The sequence below is a fragment of the Schistocerca nitens genome, chromosome 8, assembly GCF_023898315.1.
Source record: "Schistocerca nitens isolate TAMUIC-IGC-003100 chromosome 8, iqSchNite1.1, whole genome shotgun sequence".
NCBI classification, from domain to species: domain Eukaryota; kingdom Metazoa; phylum Arthropoda; class Insecta; order Orthoptera; family Acrididae; genus Schistocerca; species Schistocerca nitens.
In genome coordinates, this window is record NC_064621.1 from 398,678,672 (window position 1) to 398,703,781 (window position 25,110).

The 25,110-nt window shown below is 41.3% G+C and overlaps 2 non-coding genes across 2 annotated transcripts; one reads left to right on the plus strand and one right to left on the minus strand.

Moving 5' to 3' along the window:
- Positions 1-337: 337 nt before the first annotated feature.
- Trnat-ugu (transfer RNA threonine (anticodon UGU)) lies at positions 338-412 on the minus strand. Its single transcript has one exon. It is a non-coding gene; the product is annotated as a tRNA-Thr (tRNA).
- A 1,878-nt stretch (positions 413-2,290) lies between these two features.
- On the plus strand, positions 2,291-2,365 carry Trnat-ugu (transfer RNA threonine (anticodon UGU)). Its single transcript has one exon. It is a non-coding gene; the product is annotated as a tRNA-Thr (tRNA).
- The last annotated feature ends 22,745 nt before the right edge of the window (positions 2,366-25,110 follow it).

Consider the following 25,110-nt stretch of genomic DNA (forward strand, 5'->3'; position numbering starts at 1 on the left):
ACTTTTATCACCTGTTTCTAAATAGGACCTTTTTCCATCTTCCTTTATCGCTACCTGTTTGAATAGCATCCTCTTCTTCACCATCAGCATAATCTCCATCATCTTCATATTCTATGTCATTGTTGATTTTTACTGCAAAATTGTCAATGTTGGATAAATAGTAACAAATATCTGTAGTCATTTCATTTTTACTATATATGACGGTAGTATCTGTTCCCGGAAGAACAGTTACTGTGGATGACCATGCAGCTTTGCTAGAAATGAAATGATAATTAAATGGACACCCTAGCTGCAAACAGGCGCTGATGTACTTCATTGGGGACATGTTGAAAATGTGTGCCCCGACCGGGACTCGAACCCGGGATCTCCTGCTTACATGGCAGACGCTCTATCCATCTGAGCCACCGCGGGCACAGAGGATAGTGCGTCTGCAGGGACTTATCCCTTGCACGCTCCCCGTAAGATCCACATTCCCAACATGTCCACACCACTACATTCGTAGTGCGCCTAATAGATGTTAGCCCATCATACTCATTACTCATGGCAGATTAATCTACCAAGTCCCGTACGAGTTCGGGCATAGCGTGTGCGTTCACACAATAAGGTCAATGGCCGGGAAGCCAGAACAGATACTACCGCCATATATACACTCCTGGAAATTGAAATAAGAACACCGTGAATTCATTGTCCCAGGAAGGGGAAACTTTATTGACACATTCCTGGGGTCAGATACATCACATGATCACACTGAAAGAACCACAGGCACATAGACACAGGCAATGGAGCATGCACAATGTCGGCACTAGTACAGTGTATATCCACCTTTCGCAGCAATGCAGGCTGCTATTCTCCCATGGAGACGATCGTAGAGATGCTGGATGTAGTCCTGTGGAACGGCTTGCCATGCCATTTCCACCTGGCGCCTCAGTTGGACCAGCGTTCGTGCTGGACGTGCAGACCGCGTGAGACGACGCTTCATCCAGTCCCAAACATGCTCAATGGGGGACAGATCCGGAGATCTTGCTGGCCAGGGTAGTTGACTTACACCTTCTAGAGCACGTTGGGTGGCACGGGATACATGCAGACGTGCATTGTCCTGTTGGAACAGCAAGTTCCCTTGCCGGTCTAGGAATGGTAGAACGATGGGTTCGATGACGGTTTGGATGTACCGTGCACTATTCAGTGTCCCCTCGACGATCACCAGTGGTGTACGGCCAGTGTAGGAGATTGCTCCCCACACCATGATGCCGGGTGTTGGCCCTGTGTGCCTCGGTCGTATGCAGTCCTGATTGTGGCGCTCACCTGCATGGCGCCAAACACGCATACGACCATCATTGGCACCAAGGCAGAAGCGACTCTCATCGCTGATGACGACACGTCTCCATTCGTCCCTCCATTCACGCCTGTCGCGACACCACTGGAGGCGGGCTGCACGATGTTGGGGCGTGAGCGGAAGACGGCCTGACGGTGTGCGGGACCGTAGCCCAGCTTCATGGAGACGGTTGCGAATGGTCCTCGCCGATACCCCAGGAGCAACAGTGTCCCTAATTTGCTGGGAAGTGGCGGTGCGGTCCCCTACGGCACTGCGTAGGATCCTACGGTCTTGGCGTGCATCCGTGCGTCGCTGCGGTCCGGTCCCAGGTCGACGGGCACGTGCACCTTCCGCCGACCACTGGCGACAACATCGATGTACTGTGGAGACCTCACGCCCCACGTGTTGAGCAATTCAGCGGTACGTCCACCCGGCCTCCCGCATGCCCACTATACGCCCTCACTCAAAGTCCGTAAACTGCACATACGGTTCACGTCCACGCTGTCGCGGCATGCTACCAGTGTTAAAGACTGTGATGGAGCTCCGTATGCCACGGCAAACAGGCTGACACTGACGGCGGCGGTGCACAAATGCTGCGCAGCTAGCACCATTCGACGGCCAACACCGCGGTTCCTGGTGTGTCCGCTGTGCCATGCGTGTGATCATTGCTTGTACAGCCCTCTCGCAGTGTCCGGAGCAAGTATGGTGGGTCTGACACACTGGTGTCAATGTGTTCTTTTTTCCATTTCCAGGAGTGTAGTTAAAATATGGCTTCCCGGCCATTGACCTTCTTGTGTGAACGCACACGCTATGCCCGAACTCGTACGGGACTTGGTAGATTAATCTGCCACGAGTAGTGAGTATGATGGGCAAACACCTTTAAGGGCACTACGAATGTAGTGGTGTGGACATGTTGGGAATGTGGATCTCACGGGGAGCGTGCAAGGGATAAGTCCCTGCAGATGCACTATCCTCTGTGCCCGCGGTGGCTCAGATGGATAGAGCGTCTGCCATGTAAGCAGGAGATCCCGGGTTCGAGTCCCGGTCGGGGCACACATTTTCAAAATGTCCCCAATGAAGTACATCAACGACTGTTTGCAGCTAGGGTGTCCATTTAATTATCATTTCATTTCTAGCAAAGCTGCATGGTCATCCACGGTAACTGTTCTTCCGGGAACAGGTACTACCATCATATGTAGTTAAAATATGGCTTCCCGGCCATTGACCGTCTTGTGTGAACGCACACGCTATGCCAGAACTCGTACGGGACTTGGTAGATTAACCTGCCACGAGTAATGAGTATGATGGGCTAACATCTATTAGGCGCACTACGAATGTAGTGGTGTGGACATGTTGGGAATTTGGATCTCACGGGGAGCGTGCAAGGGATAAGTCCCTGCAGACGCACTATCCTCTGTGCCCGCGGTGGCTCAGATGGATCGAGCGTCTGCCATGTAAGCAGGAGATCCCGGGTTCGAGTCCCGGTCGGGGCACACATTTTCAACATGTCCCCAATGAATTACATCAACGCCTGTTTGCAGCTAGGGTGTCCATTTAATTATCATTTCATTTCATTTTTCATCCCACTGTCTAAACATAATGTGCAATAGATTCCTTCTTACTTCACTTCTAAAAATGATGCTTCAATGTACAACTTCTCAGCTTCAAGTTCACCCCCTGTTAATTGAGAATTAAAATCAGAAAATTCTCTCAAGCATTTCTGATATCTTCTATAATCTGAAACTGTTCCTATAATTAACTTATGTGGAGATTTAATGGTTTCAACTGGGACAGAGGTTATATTTTTATTTACTTTTCTATTACATGTGACATTATCATTTTTAAAGCTTCTGTTTCTTTTTTCCGCTATTTCTTCTTGCTTCATGTTTAAAATTTCTCCTTGTGTCGTTAAGCTACTGCTAATCGTCGCTGAAATGTAAATACTCATTGTAGATACAAAATCAACCCTTGGGTTCTAAGTGGTCTACAGCTAGTCATATTCTGTAGTTAAGTATATATATGTCACACAGTTATACATAGTTTTTCAATTGAATCTGTGTTTAAATCTCAAAAATAGGTACATACATGGATAATCTTCATAAGAACACAAAAAAAGGAATACTACATTTGCCACTCATACACAACTGTGTGCTCATAGTTTACGACATCATCTTTTCAGTACAAAATATAGAAATGTACCCTAAAACATCACACTCTGCTTATGAATTTAGAACAACTAATCTAGTTAAACATTTTTGGAGTATATTTGTGACCTTAGTTTAAACTGGATCTTTTGGATAGAAGGAACAAATTTGAGAATTAAGATATTTACAAATTACATGATCTCATGATTAAAATCTGTTGTTTGATATTCTACAACGTTATGCTAATAAATATTTCTATATACTGTAAGAACGTTTCCTGAGGAGACAGGTTTGCACAGATGCTTTGAATTGTGCGGTCTGTTTTATTGTTTTGCACTTAACAAAACTGTACATAAATTTTCTGCTATTACTATTTATTTCAATAATAATGTATCGATTTCGGTTTTAACCTCATAGAGAGACAGCTACACCATAATAATACTTCTGCAGTATGCAGGCATGAACAGAAGTTTTAAATGCAGAATCTTCGACCATCTTGATGTCATAATTAAGTTTGTTATTCAACTTGTTTCCTGCCTAGAGTGATCCATTTTGTTTCATTGTAGTATATGAAGCCTGGACATGGTTGGCTGACTGATTTTGGGGAGAGGACCAAACAGTGAGGTCAATGGTTCCATTGGACTGGGGAAGGAAGTCGGCCATGCTCTGTCAAAGTAACTGTCCTGCCATTTGCCTGAAGCGATTTAGGTAAATCATGGAAAACCTAAATCAGGGTGGACAGACGTGGGTTTGAACCGTCGTCCTCCCGAATGTGAGTCCAGTGTGCTAACCACTGCACCACCTCACTTGGTACTGGACATGTATATGGTTTCTTCTTGTGTTGTTTGAGTGCATACCTTGGTTTTTGACTACAAGCTGATTATTATCAGAGGAATTTCCTAAAAAGTAGTATTCCTTGCAAAACATATAAACAAGGCAATGGAAAGAGTTAAGGCTTTTGATTAATGGCTTGTATGACCTTGTGGGAGCTGTCACCTCTTTGGATTTTACAAATATCTTTTGGGCTGTGAAACAACTTTAGCAGCACTCGAGTTTCCCAGAACAAAATTTTCTCCCGGATTTTGTCACCTGGCATCCTTGGGCATAATTAAGTTGTTAATGTCTGCATCATACTGATGCTTTGCTGCTAACTGGAAGGCTAACTGTTTTTGAACGCCAGTGCTAGTAGATGCTGATTCTTTGTGAAGCTACCAATGCTTCTGACAAGTGCTGCATTTTCCTGAGTATTTTGGGTATCTCTAAAGCACCACGATTTTTTATTTTTACCTTTCATCTAGAAATTTATTCAGGCATTAAAGGCTTAACCTCAGCTGTTTCGAAGGTTAACATAACTTAAGTTTTTTACCAATTTACTGTTTCCCTCAGGCCCCTCTAATTTCAATCCAGTTATTGTCATTTCCATAAACTCTTTCCCATTCCTGATTTTATCCCTACGTTTTTTCTGATATTCCAGATGTAGGACACCCAGTGTCAATTAAGCACTTACCTTCCCACCAATCTATTTTGACTTAATTGTCAGAAATACTTCAGTCCCTTCCTATTTACTCCCCTTCTGAAACTTAATGTAATAATTCATTTTCAGTATCTTTGAAACTGCTCCAAATTCCATCCATTTCAGTTTTTACTAAATTAATAGAGATGTCTGCATCCTCATTGCTGTTACAAACTTTTCACAGAGGCTAAACACAAGATAATTTACTATTAGTTACACATTTTTCACTCAGCCCCTTTTTCACTTTCTTCCACCAGTCTGGATATAAGGCGCTACTGATTTCTGTTAACCTGCTCCAAATCAATTCTCTATCGGCATAGTTCCCCATTTAATCTCATAAAACTCATAAACATTTCTTCCTCTTACCTTTTAAACTTACTCACAATAATCTCTACAATGTCTGATCACTACAGATTGTTGAGCATGGACAGGTGACAACAGTTTTTCACTTTAAATTTCATCATGTACTACATATTCTCAGATTTAATTAAGAGAAACATTATCAAGACTTAGCTTCAACAGTTTGTCAGCATTTACTTCAACATACATTTTGTATTCACTTTCAGAATCCTCAACACTTTTCTCCTCTACAACAGTATTTATAATATCAAAACTTTCACCGAAGTTGCTTTCAACACAAATGTTTTCACTTTGCCCCTTCCCTTTGCATCACCATTACCGATGTGTTTCCTGGATGGTTTCCTCTTGTATCCTGTCTATAATTTGGTAGCAATTTGTTTCCTTCATCCCATATTTTAGTTCTGTTACCACCATTTCTTTCTCAGCCTCTACCTCTTTCATTACCATTATAATTTATTGCCATATGATCCTGATTTTCAGCTCCCACTATTCCTTCTTCTGAAATTGTCCCAATTAAACCAGAATTGCAACCCCTATTGTGGAGGCTGTCATGGACAAAGTTATATGTAAGAGTCCTCTGCATTGTCTATCTAATCAGTCTATGTACTTTAGAAACAAATTATATAAATTACCTGGCTCATAAATTAGATCTGACTGTAATCTTTCTGGCAATCTGCTTCTGAGTGCATCTATCTGGGTCATTTCACCAAAAAGTTTCTGTAAGTGTCCCTAGTTTCTTTAATTGGTTCCTGCAAAAATCTTTGATCATTTCATTCATTTACCTTAAAATAGTTCAACTTAAAAATCCACTCTTAATTCTGTCTTGGTTAGATTCTAATCAAAACTTGTCCAAAAAACTTCTCTTAGCGTTATTAAATGTTTCCCTCTAATCAAAATGTTGATTAGCCCAAGACAATGCCTCTTCTTCAAGAAACCTTTTGACAAATTTAATCTTTACATTATCTGAATACTAGGTTCAAAGTTATGTTTACAATGTTACAAGAAATCAACAGGACCTAAACTGCCAAAAGGAAAGCTTTTCACTGATAAACTAGACCAAATGGTACCATTACTCATATTCAAGTTCTTTAATACTAAATTCTCTTGAATTTAATTAACTTTTTTATGTACTGCATTTACATTGTTTGTTGTAGTTTCATGTACCTCATTTATTTTTTAATGTAATTTAGTTATTTTACAATCAGTTTCAGCACTTACCTTATTAACTTTCTCCTTTATTGCTTTTTGTACAGATTTTATTTCTTCAGTGTCTTTTCCTTGCCTTGAAATTTCTTTGACAAACTCATTTTCTAGAATTATGACTATATTCTCAACTGCAACTATTCTGGAATTCATCTCTTTCATACTATACCACCTACTAACTGATTTTTAACGCTGAGATTTCTGTTCTCAAAAGATAATTTCATATCACTTTTTAAAAGGGCACTCTCAGCTTTCCTGGTTGACTATTGGTGATTAGCAGTTCTGACTTGAAAGAATCATTGTTGATTTTCGTAACTGACTCTTCATTTGCTAATTTAGTGCATATTTTCCCCTTTTGTCGTGACATTGTTCTCGTAGTTTGACTATTTGGAAACTGTCTAAATCTTATATCAGATACTCCTCCTCCAAGTCCAGATTCATGCTGTCCTCAGTAATAGTCATTTTCGTAACCCAATCACTAATTATATTAACCACAAAATGTTAATTGAACCTTTGTGCTCAACTTGATTAAATTGATTATTGCTGTGACATACTGTTTGAAAGACTTTGGTTTTTTTAATTTTCATTTGTCATCTTGATTACTCTTGAAGTTAGCATTGTCCACGATAATGTACTTACAGTTCCAAAAAGAGGTCTGTTCACGTTTTTTCACTGGAAAGTGTTTTCAATATGTAATAGGTCATATTATAGGTAAAAAATAACACGGTTAATGTCTTAGTCACCTCAAAAAATGCGAGGCAGAACCGACAAATCTAACAATTCCATTCTCTGATTTCAATAAATATGAACACAATTAATTTAACATAGATTGGTTACTAGTTATAGCTGGCAGCACCGATATTGTTTGTTGGAATGAACAGAAGTAAAAAATATACTTACCATTACACATTACTATTGTTGTTGGCTTGGCTCACTGTCCTGTTAAGAGTTGGTGTATGATCCTTCTCAGGCTAAGATTTCTCAATGGTGAGAAACGACTTTGAACTGTTAGCGAAAAATCACTGTGGATTAGTCACGAAATCATTTGTGACAATAACAGTCTTCCACTCATTTTAAAAATATGACTGAATAATGTGTAGACTTTTGATATAACAATGTTTTAACATTGACTTTTTGTATATTTCTCCACAAATAGTTGTAGAACAATTTTTGAATATAAACATATTTGTTAATAATAATACTAATAGAAGCACAATTTCATAGTTAATCATGTAGGCAAGCCTAAGACTTGGCTCCCCATGTCTCATTTTCTCCACTATCTCATACACACTCTCCAAGTCCATTTGTTTCAAAGTGAACAAATATACTACACTATGTCGATTCAAAAAACTTCTTGAATGGCGTTGCAACATGGCTGTGATAATCTTTATACAGAAAATGTTATTAGGAACACAAACATATTTTAGAGAATGAATGATTATGTACTCTTAATTGTAATTTCGAGAATGGATTTTTAGTAATTTGTGCATTGCCAAAAGTAAGATTATATACTGGTAAAGGCCAGTTCACACTTGCCATCACAGCACCATCCTGGCACCATCACATGAAGGTGTATTCACACTGTTCGTCACGCCACAGCCCATTGAGTCAATTCAATTCATGTGATGTCAACTTGAATGGCTGTCCTCAACTGTGTTTTTTCGCGGCTATTACGATCTTCCCAAGATGATTTTCAACTATTTTTACGTCTGCAGTGCACATGCACAACGCAGTGGCTTTTATGTGTGGATGCTGGAGTGCATATTTGTACGAAAATGACATTTATTACACTCAATACAGCTCTTATGATAGAGAGGGAAGACAGAAGTGAAATACAACGTAAAAAAGCGCATTGGTTCGAAAAATGTAATTACGTGATACAGAAGGGGAATTTCGCACACTGTACAAGGACCTAGAGGAAGCGGATTCTGTATTTCATATTTTAGAAAGTCGAAGCATCAGTTTTTTTTCATTTGTTGTGTAAAATTGCACCCAGAATTACTAAAAAAAGGAATACAGTGTTACAAGAAGCCATTAACGTACATCTTAGTTGCTTGTCAAGTGCAAATTTTTATGTAGTAATCATATTTCCGTCAACATCTTTTCTTTCAAGATTTGTAGGTTTTCTTTACATCTTATGTTTGTCTTTCAATAGTTCAAATGCCTTATTTGTGTTGGGGTTAGCTAGTAGGTGCTTGCAAAACTGTTTCACACATATTCCAGTGAGCTACTTAACAATAAATTAGTCTTCCACAAACATATATTTAAAGAAACAACTTGCAGTGTCTGAAGGTTTCTGTCCATAGTTCTACGAAAAATGTCCCTACATAGTATTGCACCCAGGTTTTTGCATGAGTTAGCCGATTGCAACTGTGATTCATTGACATTATAGCCATAGGACAATACTTTTTTTTCTTTTTGTGAAGTGCACAAATTTACATTCCTGAAAACTTTAAGAAAATTACTAATTTTTGCACCACACTCAAATCTTATCAATATCTGACTGAATATTTATGCAGCTTCTTTCAGACAGTACTTCATTATAGGTAACTGCATTGCTTGCAAAAAGTTGTAAAACGAATATTGATGTACCTTTCGGCCTGCTTATTTCACTTAGCATGCAGAATGATTATGCACCCAAATCCTGTTCTTGTCAATAATTCCAAGAGAATGAATGAGAAGACGTTAAGTACCTGAGTTACATCATCTATCTGAACTGTTTAAATTTCTTCGAGTCTTAACTGCAATAAGCTTATACTATTTTAACCATCAAAGACAAGAATACATTTAGATGAAGAAGCTACATTGCAAGAGTCTTATAACTGTCAGTTGCATCATGTTTTTTTGTTATTCAGTTGTTTGTTTCGTTTTAGTCAGTGAATTTCCAATTGTCGCCTGCTTCACACTTGCAGAGCGAAAAGTTTCTATTTAGCTTTTTCTGTGTTTTCGTAGGAGTGTATTTCTTAAATTCTGTGTGTGTTTGTTCATTTAAGAGATGTAATCTCCCATTTTGTTAATGTAAAATGCAAATTCAGACAGTCTATACACAGCTGTTATTCAAGTGTTTGCTTTCAAGAGCCAGTAACTGTCTGTTCACTCGCTCACATTCCTGCAGTCACCACCTCCATATCTGCATAGGTGCAAGTTATGTATTTAGTTTTTTTGTGTTTTTTTAGTAGTACTAGGATAGATAGGATGTGTGAATTGCTGTGTACGAATGCAGGAGGTGTTGGCCACAGTCTGTGAACAGCTGAAAGGTGTTTCTGGCTATTGTCAGCCGCCCTCAGGCTGCTGCCTCAGAGTGTAGCACTGGTGGAGTTTCTGGTGTGTTGCATGGTACACCTCATGTGTCGCTTGTTTCACACATGGGCTTTATTGTTGAGGGTCCTTACAGTGGACTTGTCACGGGGTATTTATCCTCACCTGGGGTGACTGGCAGTTGGTAATGCATCTATTTCGCTTGAGGTGGAGGGCCAATGTGGACGCTGACCATCTGGCCGCGTCCATTGACTCTGTGACCGGACAGGTGGCCATTCCATCAATAGGGTCTGAGCAGGCACATGGGTGGGGGGTGAGGGGTGGGAGGATTTCCTAATTGTCAGGAGCTCCAGTGTTAGACATATTATGGAGCCTTTTAGGGACATGGTTTTCAGGGACAGAAAAAAAGGCAATCTGCACTCAGTATGTCTGCCAGGAGGGCCTCATCTGAGTCATGGAAGAGGCTTCACCTGTGGTTATCATGTAGGGTCCAGTCATCTGCAAGTTGCGGCTCGCATCAGCACCAATGATGCCGATTGCTTGGGCTGCAAAGCCACCATCACTTCATACAGGCGGCTGGCATAGGTGATGTAGGCTACTGGCCTTTCATGAGGGGTGTGAATGGAGCTCGCAATTTGCAGCATTATTTCCATAGTTTATCGTGGTCCTTTCGTTTGGAGCCGAATGGAAGTTCTCAAGGCTTTTTCGACTCCTATGACTGTTTTGGCTGCGGATTTCTGGACCTCCTTTATCGAGTGGAGACTTGTAGCAATCCCCTTGACAGGTCAAGGGTGCACCACACAAAGGAAGCAGCTACTTGGGCAGCAGAGTACTTATCTAGTGCACGTGGGTTTTTCTTAGGCAAGGCAGTAGTTTGAGGTACTCTGATAGACACTCATCATTTGGTACGCAGAAAGCGAAATCCGTCCACATTCAGAGTAAAGACTGCCTAAATTCTATCACTAAATTGTCGAAGTATTCGTAACAAATATCCAGAATTTACTACGCTCCAGGAAATTTCTGGCACTCGTGTTATTCTCAGGCCTGAGAGCTGACAGCAGTCTGAAGTAGGAAGTTCTTAAATATTTAGCGAGCCATGGAACATACATTGGAAAGACGAAATAAATGCCATAAGAAAAAGAGTGCTCAGTGGAAGCGACAAAAATATATGTAATGAGATCTACTCTGTTTGTGAATGTGAACTTATCGGAGATCTAGACGAAATCATGTTAATCATTGGATGTTTTCACTGCCCACCCGATTACATCATGATAGTTTTAGAGTCATTCAAAGCAAGTCTATGCCCAGTATGCAGAAATACCCAGAGAATGCAATATTAATTAGAGATGACTTTAACCTACTGAGTACAGACTAGGACACCTTTGGATTTCTTGCAAAGGCTACAGACTAGTAGTATTGTGAACTACTTTTGAACACGTTTTCCAAAAACATTCTAGAGCAGCCAGTACAACAGCCCATAGGCAATATAAATATTTTAGGCCTAGTAGTCAGAAATTGCCCTGACCTTACCGATGGTGTCAGTACAGAGACAGGGATTAATGGTCATGTCATCAAAGTGACAGGGCTTATTAAGGTTAACAAATCAACCAAAAGGCTAGGAAAGTATTTTTTATAGACAGAGTGGATAAGCAATCGGTAACATCCCCTTGGACAAAGAATGGACATCATTTAGTTCCAGTGTGATGGAAGTAGAGGAATTGGTTCAAATGGCTCTGAGCACTATGGGACTCAACTGCTGAGGTCATTAGTCCCCTAGAACTTAGAACTAGTTAAACCTAACTAACCTAAGGACACCACACACATCCATGCCCGAGGCAGGATTCGAACCTGCGACCGTAGCGGTCTCGCGGTTCCAGACTGCAGCGCCAGAACCGCGCGGCCACTTCGGCCGGCTGTAGAGGAATCATGACAAAGCTTAAAGCAATTGTAAATCGCGTTCTGGAGATGATTGTACTGAGTAAGTGGATAAAGGACGAAAAGGCCCACCATGGTTTAATAATAATGTTCGTAAGGTGCTGAGGAAACAAAGATTGTTGCACTCTCAACTCAAAATAATGTGCAAAAGTTAGTAGAGATTCGTACATCTGACAAAAGATCGGTGAGTGGAGGATACTACTACCACCATCTTACCTTAGCAAAGGATATAGCTGAGAATCCAAGAAATTCTGGTCCTAGATAAAATCACTAAGCAGGTTGATGATTCCTATCCAGTCACTCGTTGACCAATCTGATGTGGCAATAGAAGACAACAAAAGGAAAATTGAAGTTTTAAATTTCAAATTTAAGAAATAGTTCACGGAGGAGGATTGCACAAACCTAATGTCGTTTGAGCATTGCACAGACTCCCATATGGAAGAAACAGTAATAGGCTCCCCTGGCTTAGATTAGCAAGTAAAAGAGTTGAAAACATGTAAGTCACCATGTCTGTATGGAATCCTAATTCGGTTTTACAAATAGCACTCTATGGCATTGACCTCTTACTAAGCCTACTTTTGAAGCGAATCTCTTGCACAGCGCAAAGTCCCAAGCGATTAGAAAAAAAGTGCAGGTGACTGTTCAATATAAGAAGGGTACAAGAGCTTACCCAAGCATTTACAGACCAATATCCTTAACATCGGTTTGCTGTAGCATTCTTGAAAATATCCTCAATCTGAATACATTAAATTTCTTTGAGATGGAGAAGCTTCTATTCGCAAATCAGCAGGGTCTTTGAAAGCATCACTTGTGCGAAATTCGTCTTGCCGTTTTGTCACATGATATCTTGTTAACTATAGATGAAGGGCAACAGGAAGACTCAATATTTTGAGATTTCTTAAAAGTGTTTGACATAGTGCTCACTGCTGTCTGTTAATGAAGGTATGAGCATATAAGAATATATTTCCGTATTTTTGAGTGGCTTGACGACTTCTAAGTAACAGGAACCAGTGCACTATCCATAGTGAGGAGTGTTCATCAGACAAAAGGGTATCGTCGGGAGTGCCCCAAGGAAATGTGATAGGAGTGCTATTGTTCTCTACATACATAAATGATCTGGTGGACCAGGTGAGCAGCAATTTGCAGCTGTTTTCTGATGATGCTATGGTGAATAGGAAGGTATCGTCGTTGTGTGACTCTGGGAGAATGCAGGATCATTTAGACGTAATTTCTAGTTCATGTTATGAATGCCAGCTAGCTCTAAAAATATAAAAATATAAGTTAATTCAGACGAGTAGGTAAAACAATCATGTTATATTCGAATACAGTATTATTAGTGTGCTGCTTTACACAGTCACATCGGTTAAATACCTAGGTGTAACATTGCAATGTGATACAAAATGGAAAAAATATATAAGTTTGTAGTGGGGAAGGAGAATGGTGAACTTAAGTTTACTGGGAGAATTTCAGGAAAGTGTGGTTCATCTGTAAAGTAACTGCATATAGAACACTAGTGTGACCCTTCTTGACTACTGCTGGAGTTTTTGGGATCCTCGTTAGTTCGATTTAAAGGTAATTCAGAGATGGGCTGCGAGATTTGTTACCAGTACTTTCGATCAAAATGCAAGTATTATGCATATGGTTTGGGAAGTCCAATGATAATCCTTGGAGATAAGACGACATTCTTTTTGTGGAACGCTATTGAGACAGTTTAGAGAATTGGTATTTGAAACTGACAGCGAAATAATAGTACTACACCATTATACATTCTCTGCGAGGATCACAAACATAAGGGGACAGAAGTTAGGGCTTGTAAAAAGGCATATATGCAGTCGTTTTTCTCTCGCTCTGTTTCCAAGTGGAACAGAAAAAAAATGACTAACAGTGGTACAATGTGGCCTCTGTCACGCACCACATGGTATCTACAGGAGCATGTATTTAGGAACACCTTGGGAAGACCACAAAAAATACCAACCAGTGATGTTTTATTATTTAAGGCTTGTAACATTTGTTAGGTGATGTGTAAATAGTATTCTCAGTAACGCTTCTGGAATCCAAATACTGGTTTGCCTAGCAAATTACTTCTACTTAGATGTGAAACTATTGTTGACTACATCATTTTTGCGAATATATTGGGAAAAAATGCCACTAAGGAAATTAGGTGATAATTATTTGTCTTTCTTGTCACCTTTCAAAAGAGGCTTGGCAATAGCATATTAAACCTGTCTTGAAAAATTCCTAGTATCAGTGTGCATCATGTATGTTTCTAAGGACATTAATTATTATGTTAGCACAGTATTTCAGAATTCTACTTGAAATTTCATCAGCACCATATGAGTCTTTCTTTATAATCTCTGTAATTCTATTAATTTTATTAAGGAGTTGGTGCTGCCTCTTGTTGCTTAAAATAATGTGAAATGACATTTTAAGTATAATCTCTTGGAACTTCAACTGAAGTATTTAATCTTACATTTGCTGCTACGTTTAGGGAGTGACTGTTTAAAGTGCTTGAAACTTGTGAATTATCAGTCACAGCATTGTCATTTAGCCAAATTATTATGGCATCTTGGTCACTGATCACCTATCCTGTTTCCAAATTGACAATGTTCCATATAGTTTCAATATAATTATCTATATTACTAATTTCTGTCAGGGTGTGTGTACATCTCGACATTTTAACGAATTTCCTCAAAATGTAATGGTATTTTTGTCATATGCAAGCAATCAGATGTTGATTTATTATGGTCTTTATACAAAATTCTTCTCCCTCTTAAGAGAGATTTTACTTCCCTTTGTTATGCATGACTTATTCCTTTTTTAAATGGATTTTCTGGATAAGTTTTTGAGATAACTACTTTCAAATATTGACAAAAATTTACTGTGAAATAAATTGAATTTGATATTAGCATGTCTTTTTAAATATACCTTACCTCATACTCCATCTTTTAATTTACTCATAAAACATTGTGTTCTGTTCTTATTAATATGCCGTTCTACTTTGCATGAACCTCCCTTAGGGGCTTAAGACTTATTGTTAATTTCCATTACTTGTGCATAATGCTCAGGTAGCACATTAACTAGTGCATACACAGTAATTGTTTCAACTTGACCACTGTCTTTGAAAATGTTATCAGTCTGGGTCCTCCTATGTAGTTGTGTGCAAGTTGGAAAATTAACTACTGGCATTGTATTGAAAGACCCAAATAATGATCCCAGTTCATTTTTCCTGTCCACATCTCTTAAGGAGTATATTTATGAAGGTAGAATCTGTTCCTGAAAGAACAGATACCATTGATGACCGTGCAGCTTATCTAGAATGAAATGATAATTAAAACGACACCATAGCTGCAAACAGGTGTTGGTATATATCATTGTGGGTCTCACGGGGAGCAAGCAAGGGATAAGTCCTTGCAGGCGCACTATCCTCTGTGCCCTCGGTGGCTCAGATGGATAGAGCATCTGCCATGTAAGCAGGAGATCCCGGGTTCGAGTCCCATTCGGGGCACACATTCTCAACATGTCCCCAATGATGTATACCAACGCCTGTTTGCAGCTAGGGTGTCGATTTAACTACACTCCTGGAAATGGAAAAAAGAACACATTGACACCGGTGTGTCAGACCCACCATACTTGCTCCGGACACTGCGAGAGGGCTGTACAAGCAATGATCACACGCACGGCACAGCGGACACACCAGGAACCGCGGTGTTGGCCGTTGAATGGCGCTAACTGCGCAGCATTTGTGCACCGCCGCCGTCAGTGTCAGCCAGTTTGCCGTGGCATACGGAGCTCCATCGCAGTCTTTAACACTGGTAGCATGCCGCGACAGCGTGGACGTGAACCGTATGTGCAGTTGACGGACTTTGAGCGAGGGCGTATAGTGGGCATGCGGGAGGCCGGGTGGACGTACCGCCGAATTGCTCAACACGTGGGGCGTGAGGTCTCCACAGTACATCGATGTTGTCGCCAGTGGTCGGCGGAAGGTGCACGTGCCCGTCGACCTGGGACCGGACCGCAGCGACGCACGGATGCACGCCAAGACCGTAGGATCCTACGCAGTGCCGTAGGGGACCGCACCGCCACTTCCCAGCAAATTAGGGACACTGTTGCTCCTGGGGTATCGGCGAGGACCATTCGCAACCGTCTCCATGAAGCTGGGCTACGGTCCCGCACACCGTTAGGCCGTCTTCCGCTCACGCCCCAACATCGTGCAGCCCGCCTCCAGTGGTGTCGCGACAGGCGTGAATGGAGGGACGAATGGAGACGTGTCGTCATCAGCGATGAGAGTCGCTTCTGCCTTGGTGCCAATGATGGTCGTATGCGTGTTTGGCGCCGTGCAGGTGAGCGCCACAATCAGGACTGCATACGACCGAGGCACACAGGGCCAACACCCGGCATCATGGTGTGGGGAGCGATCTCCTACACTGGCCGTACACCACTGGTGATCGTCGAGGGGACACTGAATAGTGCACGGTACATCCAAACCGTCATCGAACCCATCGTTCTACCATTCCTAGACCGGCAGGGGAACTTGCTGTTCCAACAAGACAATGCACGTCCGCATGTATCCCGTGCCACCCAACGTGCTCTAGAAGGTGTAAGTCAACTACCCTAGCCAGCAAGATCTCCGGATCTGTCCCCCATTGAGCATGTTTGGGACTGGATGAAGCGTCGTCTCACGCGGTCTGCACGTCCAGCACGAACGCTGGTCCAACTGAGGCGCCAGGTGGAAATGGCATGGCAAGCCGTTCCACAGGACTACATCCAGCATCTCTACGATCGTCTCCATGGGAGAATAGCAGCCTGCATTGCTGCGAAAGGTGGATATACACTGTACTAGTGCCGACATTGTGCATGCTCTGTTGCCTGTGTCTATGTGCCTGTGGTTCTGTCAGTGTGATCATGTGATGTATCTGACCCCAGGAATGTGTCAATAAAGTTTCCCCTTCCTGGGACAATGAATTCACGGTGTTCTTATTTCAATTTCCAGGAGTGTATCATTTCTTTTGAGGAGTCTATGCTGAAATCTCCACTCGTCTGACATGTAGCTCAATAATACACCTAGATTTCTCAAAAATAGATGAAAGTTTCCTGGAGGGGATCTGTAAAATATTACAATTGCAAGACTAGTATTCTGCAATAACAACTCACAAGCACATATGTCTACGTTCTGATTTACACAAAAACTGTTTGTATGAATATGTTTGTCTTTTTTCTAGATTTTACATGTGTTGCAGCTCCTCCTTTTTATATGTTTACTCTACACGTAAATGATGTTTGTTTATAATACATTATATTTAATTTTTTTATTTGTGTTGTTGTATTGTGTTCAGAAAGGCACACAACATTTGTTACTTCAAAATTTTTCATGTCTTCTGGGCATACAAGAAGCTCATCTGGTTTACAAGTTCATATTTGTTGCTCAAGTATCTTTGATGCAAAGTTAATGTTTGATCTATTTGTTCTTTGTATTAAGCCCAGTCCACACGCAACCATCTGTACGCGCAGACATCGGCGCAGATGTCTGTACATGCAAAAGATCGCTGCAAATGTAGTGTGTTCACACGACACAAACCCCAGTCTACTACTCGCCCGCTATCTGTCGGTGTAGAAAAGAAATATCAGTGGCAAGCGACTACGCTCTCCGTAAACGTCAAAAATTTAATTCAGTTATTTTGAAATATAGAAATGGAGGAAGTTCTGTTGTGGTCTGTGTTATCAACTTGTGTTGCAAAAAACATTCAGATCAACCCCAGGAAACAGAGAAAGCGGTCAAAATGGTGTAGACAGTGGCTGCTAAAGCGAAAGCAGTTTTCTCACCTACATTTACTGCGAGAGTTTCAGGGCGAACCTATTTTGTTTTACTTACATTACCTCGTATTCCATTTCCTGGCACATTGACACTCCAATTTAATCTTCAGTTGTACTCCTGCTTTGTCTTGGCTTTTCTTGATCACTAAGAAAGCCAAGCAGATCAAAATACTATAACGTTGGCTGGTATACTTGATCTACTCTTACACCAGATGTTCTAGATTTCTGAACTTTGGATAACTCTTTACGGTAAACAGTTCGCTGACAGACTTAATTTACTTGACTTGCCTTCATGAACTCATCCTTCAGGACAGCGTAAATAGCTTCACATGTGTTGGGTATTATTTTACTCAACGCTTGTTTCGATATTGCAGTTGAAAATTCCAAATCCTTGTAGCTCCTTCCTGTTGCTAGGAATCTTAATGTTACCGCCAGCCGTTCATGAGGAGAAATTGCCCTTCTCATACAAGTATTTTTTCTCATAATATGATGGGTTACAAACTTTAAAGAGATAATTATAAGTTTCGACATCCATCCGCAAATAATTTCGCCAGTTCGCAACGATTTTTTTTTTTTTTACCGTTCCTCTGTTTGCCGAGGCGTCATCTGCTCGCAATTGTTTAATTAGAGCATTGTATGCTGCTGTCTTTTTGTCTCGGTCACTATATTCTTTACTTTTAATCTTCCACAAACATGGGTGGTTTCTATACATTTCAATGAATTTGCTTACAAACTCCCGAGAACTCCGACGAGTATCAGACATTTTAATGCCCTGTGCGCACAAATACAAACACTAGACTGAGCAAACAGCTGTTTTGCGACAGATTTGCAGCGATCGCCTGTCCACACTCTCCAACTTGTCTGCGCAGATGTGGTTTGAACCCACAGATTTGAGAGGTTTCGCTCAAACCTCCAACTTCCAGGCTTGCACACACCTCACGTTGGTGCAAATCATCTGTCCACACGCAACGACATATGTGATGTGCGCAGACATTTGCGCAGACAGATCGTTGCGTGTGGACGGGCCTTTAGAGATCTGTGAACTTTTTTTAAAAAATATACTTGTTCTGTTGTTGATCTTACGTTACGTTCTGGCACTTTAATAAATCTTTGCGCCATCATTTAGAGGTTGGATACATATTTTTTTATCCTAACATGGTAGCAGAGGAGCGTGGTTCCGATTAGCATTGATTTGATACATAATTGAGACCTCTTTAATAGTGTCAGAATCGACTAATGCAAGCAGACGCGATCACCCTTGTTGCAGACAGTTTACGAACTTATTCGACATGTTTGTAAGCGTAAAGAGAAAATAGGGGCAAAACATCATGACTGAAGAAAAACAACAGGTTGAAAAATTAAATGGCGAAGAAAATTTGGCTACCTGGCGTATTCTCAAGAAGGCTGTCTTGGAATGTGAAGCCCTTTACGATGTTGTATGTGGATCTTTTGTGAAACCGGAAACAAATGTTGAAGATTATGTAACGAAATTAAGTGCTCGGACGAAAGCGAATTCAAAAGCGAAGAAACGTCTTTTTTTGTCACTAGAAACAAAACCGCTGCTTCGAGTAGCTACATGTGAAACTGCAAAAGATGTTTGGGATAAATTAGACCAGATTTATGATATTCGGTCTGCTGAAAATATTGACCTGTTGCGACACAAGTTTCACAATATCGAATGGGAATGGTCACGTGGTATGCAAGGTCATTTACCAAAATTTGATGAAGTACACATAAAGATGTCTATGCTAAATAAACCAATAGAGGAAGCTGATTTGTGTGCACGTTTGCTTCAGACACTGCCAAAAGAATTTGATCACATTTACGTAACTTGGCATGATCTACCACAAGCTGACAAAACACGGCATAAACTACAGAAAAGGTGTTTGAATTATGAGCTGTGAATTCAAGACAGAGAAGAAACAAATGTAGCTGCTTCAATGTTTTCAACAACCAAGGGAAGTGTATCCACACAGCAACGAAACAAAATTAAGTTGGGTAATGTGAAAAAGGTGTAAAATTCAAGCAACTGCGATGTGAAGAAATGTTTCTCATGTGGTAAGATTGGACACATTTCGGAAGACTGCAAAACGGGCATAGTGTGTTTTAAATGCAAAAACAAAAGTCATATGTCCAGGAATCGTCCTAGTGGTGGTGCTGGTTCTGCAATGTTATCAGCTGTGAAAACATTGTCACAAGAAATTCCACATGAAACTTTGTTGAAAGTATGTAATTTACCTACAAATGTAGATGTATCAGAATGTGACGAGTAGTATATTGATAGTGGCGCGACATATCACGTTACAAATCGTCGAGACTGGTATGTTTTATACACTCCTTTTGATGTACCTCAGAAAATGGGCAGTGCTAAAAATAATGTACATATCGAAACATTTGGGAGTGGTCGTATTGATGTTGAAACTTTTAATGGAAGAGAGTGGACCAGGCGATATTTTGAAGATGTATGGTATTGTCCAGATGGTGCTCGTAAATTATTTTCTTTTAAAACGGTCAGAGAAAAAGGTATTGATCAAAGTATCAAAAATGATGGTAAAATATGGTCTTTTATAGAGACATTATTCCAATTGCTATTGCTCTATCTAAAAGCAAGAAGAACATTATCGCTTGGCAGTGAAAGTGATTAAGCAAGGAAAGAAGAAAGGCCGCTGGACCTGATGGGATACCAGTTCGATTTTACACAGAGTACGCGAAGGAACTTACCCCCCCCCCCCCCCCCTTCTTTTAGCGGTGTAGCGTAGGTCTCTAGAAGAGCGTAGCGTTCCAAAGGATTGGAAAAGGGCACAGGTCATCCCCGTTTTCAAGAAGGGACGTCGAACAGATATGTAGAACTATAGACCTATATCTCTAACGTCGATCAGTTGTAGAATTTTGGAACACGTGTTATGTTCGAGTATAATGACTTTCCTGGAGACTAGAAATCTACTCTGTAGGAATCAGCATGGGTTTCGAAAAAAAAGGTCGTGTGTTACCCAGCTCGCGCTATTCGTCCACGAGACTCAGAGGGCCATAGACACGAGTTCACGGGTAGATGCCGTGTTTCTTGACTTCCGCAAGGCGATCGATACAGTTCCCCACAGTCGTTTAATGAACAAAGTAAGAGCATATGGACTATCAGACCAATAGTGTGATTGGATTGAAGAGTTCCTAGATAACAGAACGCAGCATATCATTCTCAATGGAGAGAAGTCTTCCGAAGTAAGAGTGATTTCAGGTGTGCCGCAGGGGAGTGTCATAGGACCGTTGCTATTCACAATGTACATAAATGACCTTGTGGATGACATCGGAAGTTCACTGCGGCTTTTTGCAGATGATGCTGTGGTGTATCGAGAGGTTGTAACAATGGAAAATTGTACTGAAATGCAGGAGGATCTGCAGCGAATTGACGCATGGTGCAGGGATTGGCAATTCAATCTCAATGTAGACAAGTGTAATGTGCTACGAATACATAGAAAGATAGATCCCTTATCATTTAGCTACAAAATAGCAGGTCAGCAACTGGAAGCAGTTAATTCCATAAATTATCTGGGAGTACGCATTAGGAGTGATTTAAAATGGAATGATCATATAAAGTTGATCGTCGGTAAAGCAGATGCCTGACTGAGATTCATTGGAAGAATCCTAAGGAAATGCAATCCGAAAACAAAGGAAGTAGGTTACAGTACGCTTGTTCGCCCACTGCTTGAATACTGCTCAGCAGTGTGGGATCCGTACCAAATAGGGTTGATAGAAGAGATAGAGAAGATCCAACGGAGAGCAGCGCGCTTCGTTACAGGATCATTTAGTAATCGCGAAAGCGTTACGGATATGATAGATAAACTCCAGTGGAAGACTCTGCAGGAGAGACGCTCAGTAGCTCGGTACGGGCTTTTGTTAAAGTTTCGAGAACATACCTTCACCGAAGAGTCAAGCAGTATATTGCTCCCTCCTACGTATATCTCGTGAAGAGACCATGAGGATAAAATCAGAGAGAATAGAGCCCACACAGAAGCATACCGACAATCCTTCTTTCCACGAACAATACGAGACTGGAATAGAAGGGAGAACTGAAAGAGGTACTCAGGGTACCCTCCGCCACACACCGTCAGGTGGCTTGCGGAGTATCGATGTAGATGTAGATATAGATGTAGAAAGTCCTGTGTAGTAAAGGAAGCTTCTGATACTCTTCAATTGTGGCACGAAAGTTTTGGGCACCAGAGCAGACAATATGTACAGTCGTGGACAAAACGAGCGAGACCCCTCGCCTTTTCGTTATGCTGATCCGCACGGCTTTAAAGTCTGCTACACAGCATAACAGGCAAGGCGACGAAGTGCTACCACCATACTATGCACAGGCGTGAAATTGAAAAACTATCTGAACTTTTTTAGACTGTTTTCAATCATTTGTAAGACTATATTAATGCTGATTAGTGTGTTAAATACAACACGTAAATATAAGACAGAAGTGAAAGAAGAAACGCTAATTGGTATGAACTGTACCAAACATAAAAAAAAAAAGAATTTTAACTTATCGAGATAACATAACTGTTTTAGTAAGACAAAGAACCCCAGATCGTTACGAATTAGCAAAATATTATCCGCATTCGGCCGCGAAACGGTCTGTGTCAACGTTCAGACCAGTCATACTGGATTACCGTTGCTGACCTACCATGGAAGTGTGCAAATTTAGCAATGCGTGAAGATGCATGACGAAATTCAGTTAAAAATCATTCAGTGCCACACTTAAGTCAATTCAATTATTGACAGAAGCGGAAAAAGTAGTCAGTAACATGTATGAAATTTTACAAGAGTGTCATATTGACATCCACAGGGCGCCAGTACAGAATAACGGTAGCGATAAAACGTATTGGGGGCGTGAGAATTTCTTAAAATTGCTTTACTGATATTCCACCTGCCTCCATCGAGATTAGAACCGAAAACAAACCAGACCTTCCTTTCACTACGCTAGCAGACAACCCAGGCAAACAGCCCTCTATTATTACCCCAGACATGAATAAGCCGGCAATTTCGCAATGAAAATGGCAAAATGATCTGCAGTTTCTGTTGCATAGAGCTTTCTGTACTCAAAAACATGAATTTTCTTCCTTTGTCACCGCTTATGTGACAATCATTCGGGATGTTTATCGAAATAACAAAATACTGTTATGAGAGAGTAAATTTAGTAGGATAATTCTGCACCACCCCAGGAAATAAACGGCTACATAGCTGCCAACCGTATTACACACTGTTTCGAATTCTCCACTAGACTCGCCACAGCCAGAAAACGTTCATTAGCCGAAGTGTTTCTTAAGCTAGCTAGCAATGGGAATGTTCGCACTTCTAAGACGCGGTGGCGTCAATACTGGGATGTGAATTACCACGTGTATAGGCAAATGGATTCTATTTGCATTCCTGTTCAAAAAAAAAAAAAAAAAAAAAATAGCTCTGAGCACTATGGGACTTAACATCTGTGGTCATCAGTCCCCTAGAACTTAGAACTACTTAAACCTAACTAACCTAAGGACATCACACACATCCATGCCCGAGGCAGGATTCGAACCTGCGACCGTAGCAGTCGCGCGGTTCCGGACTGAGCGCCTAGAACCGCTAGACCACCGTGGCCGGCTGCATTCCTGTAAACGTGATTTGGATCGAAAGCGTAGCTACGACTAATATGCTGATGTATCGACTGCAACTAGCACATTTCGAATAAAGAGTAGGGGGTGTTATTTATGCGGCCCTCATCTTCAGTAGCTGTCGTAGCTGTTTTCGTTGTTAGGGTTTCGTCACCTAAACCGATAAAAACGGAACCGCACTAGTCTCACTTTCTTGACCGTCTATCGGTATACCCAAGCCTTAAAACCCGTTTACTCCAGTACGGGTGGACATAATAAGCGGAAATGTATCGCACTACTTGCGGTAACCGGTCCCTTGATGGTGTAAAAACGTGAGCTTCTATGTGAACGCAATCTAAAGATACGGCCGTTTATGTAAAGAAAATTTACGCGAAAGGTAAAAAAAAAAATGGCTTCAAGAACTATGCGACCAAACTGCTTTTGTCATCAGCCCCTAGACCTAGAACTGCTTAAACCTAGCTAGCCTAAGGACATCACAGACATCTATGCCCGAGGTAGGATTCCAACCTGCGACTGAAGCAGCTGTGCGGTTCGTGACTGAAGCGCCTGGAACCACTCGGCCACCGCACCCGGTGAAACCCTATTCACCTCATGTATAATGATAATATATACTGTCTAGTGAGGATAAACTCTACGGTAGCGTTCTCGCTTCCCACGCACGGGTTCCCGGGTTCGATTCCCGGCGGGGTCAGGGATTTTCTCTGCCTCGTGATGGCTGGGTGTTGTGTGCTGTCCTTCGGTTAGTTAGGTTTAAGTAGTTCTAAGTTCTAGGGGACTGATGACCATAGATGTTACGTCCCATAGTGCTCAGAGCCATTTGAACAATTTTCGATAAACTGTATTCGCCAGCAACTCAGATCGTTTGGTCACGGAACTTTTACGAAGCTACATTCAAACTTTGTTCGAAGTCGTCTGCAATATCCATTTATAAACACCCTAGGAACGTCGTATGCGATCTCCACTTCTGAAGACGCTGGCAGATACTGCAGTACCATAACAAGCAGGCAAGAATTTATTGTTATTGGTCCATGTATGACACTTTATTTCAATATCAATTTAACGCGCATAGGTGTTCGTATATGGCTGAAACTAATGAACAAAAAGTAAATAAACAGCAAGCAACTTCGATGTTCAAATCAAATGAAAGTCGCATTTCGCAATTACAACATAATTTCGTTGTTACACTCACATGACTACATCAACAGGATTTCTTTGCAATCCAGACTTACGTGGTTGGTTCAAAAATGGCTCTGAGCACTATGCAACTTAACATCTCGGAAGTAGACAACACTTCCTCCTAACACTTCCGCATCTAACATTGTTGCCAGATTGTGCAGATGGCCGGGGCGGTCAGTGTTATTGGCCACGTTAAGTGAACGACTCGGACTTAGTCTCTGTGGCGGCCGGCCAGCGGTCAGTTTTTATGTCTATGACCGTACACCTAAGATATTTCGTTTCCCACGAAATGGTGGCAGACGATGCTGTGGCGTCTTCGAAGCGCGAGTTTCGTCAGTGCAAGATATCTCAGCACAGCTGAGCGAACGTTTTCTTCGTGCTGCTAGTCTAATGGACAATGGCAATACTGTAGAATTGCCATTTTTTTTTAATCTCATTTTGTTCGCTTTCGTTCGTTGCATCTGCTCAGGGCGGATGTCTTAATACACCCGTTGCAGTTCGTTGTTGATCGATTAACTTGGTTTTTTTTATTACAGAGGGCAGCTTCCCCTATGACCGAACAGGCTGAGCTAACGTGCCGGCGTCCACTAGACCACAGGCTCACACAAACCGAGAACATCTCGGAAGTAGACAACACTTTCTCCTAACACTTCAGCATCTAACATTGTTGCCAGATTGTGCAGATGGCCGGGGCGGTCAGTTTTATTGGCCACGTTAAGTGAACGACTCAAGAATGTGAAACTAGTAGGGTTCCGTTTTTACCTG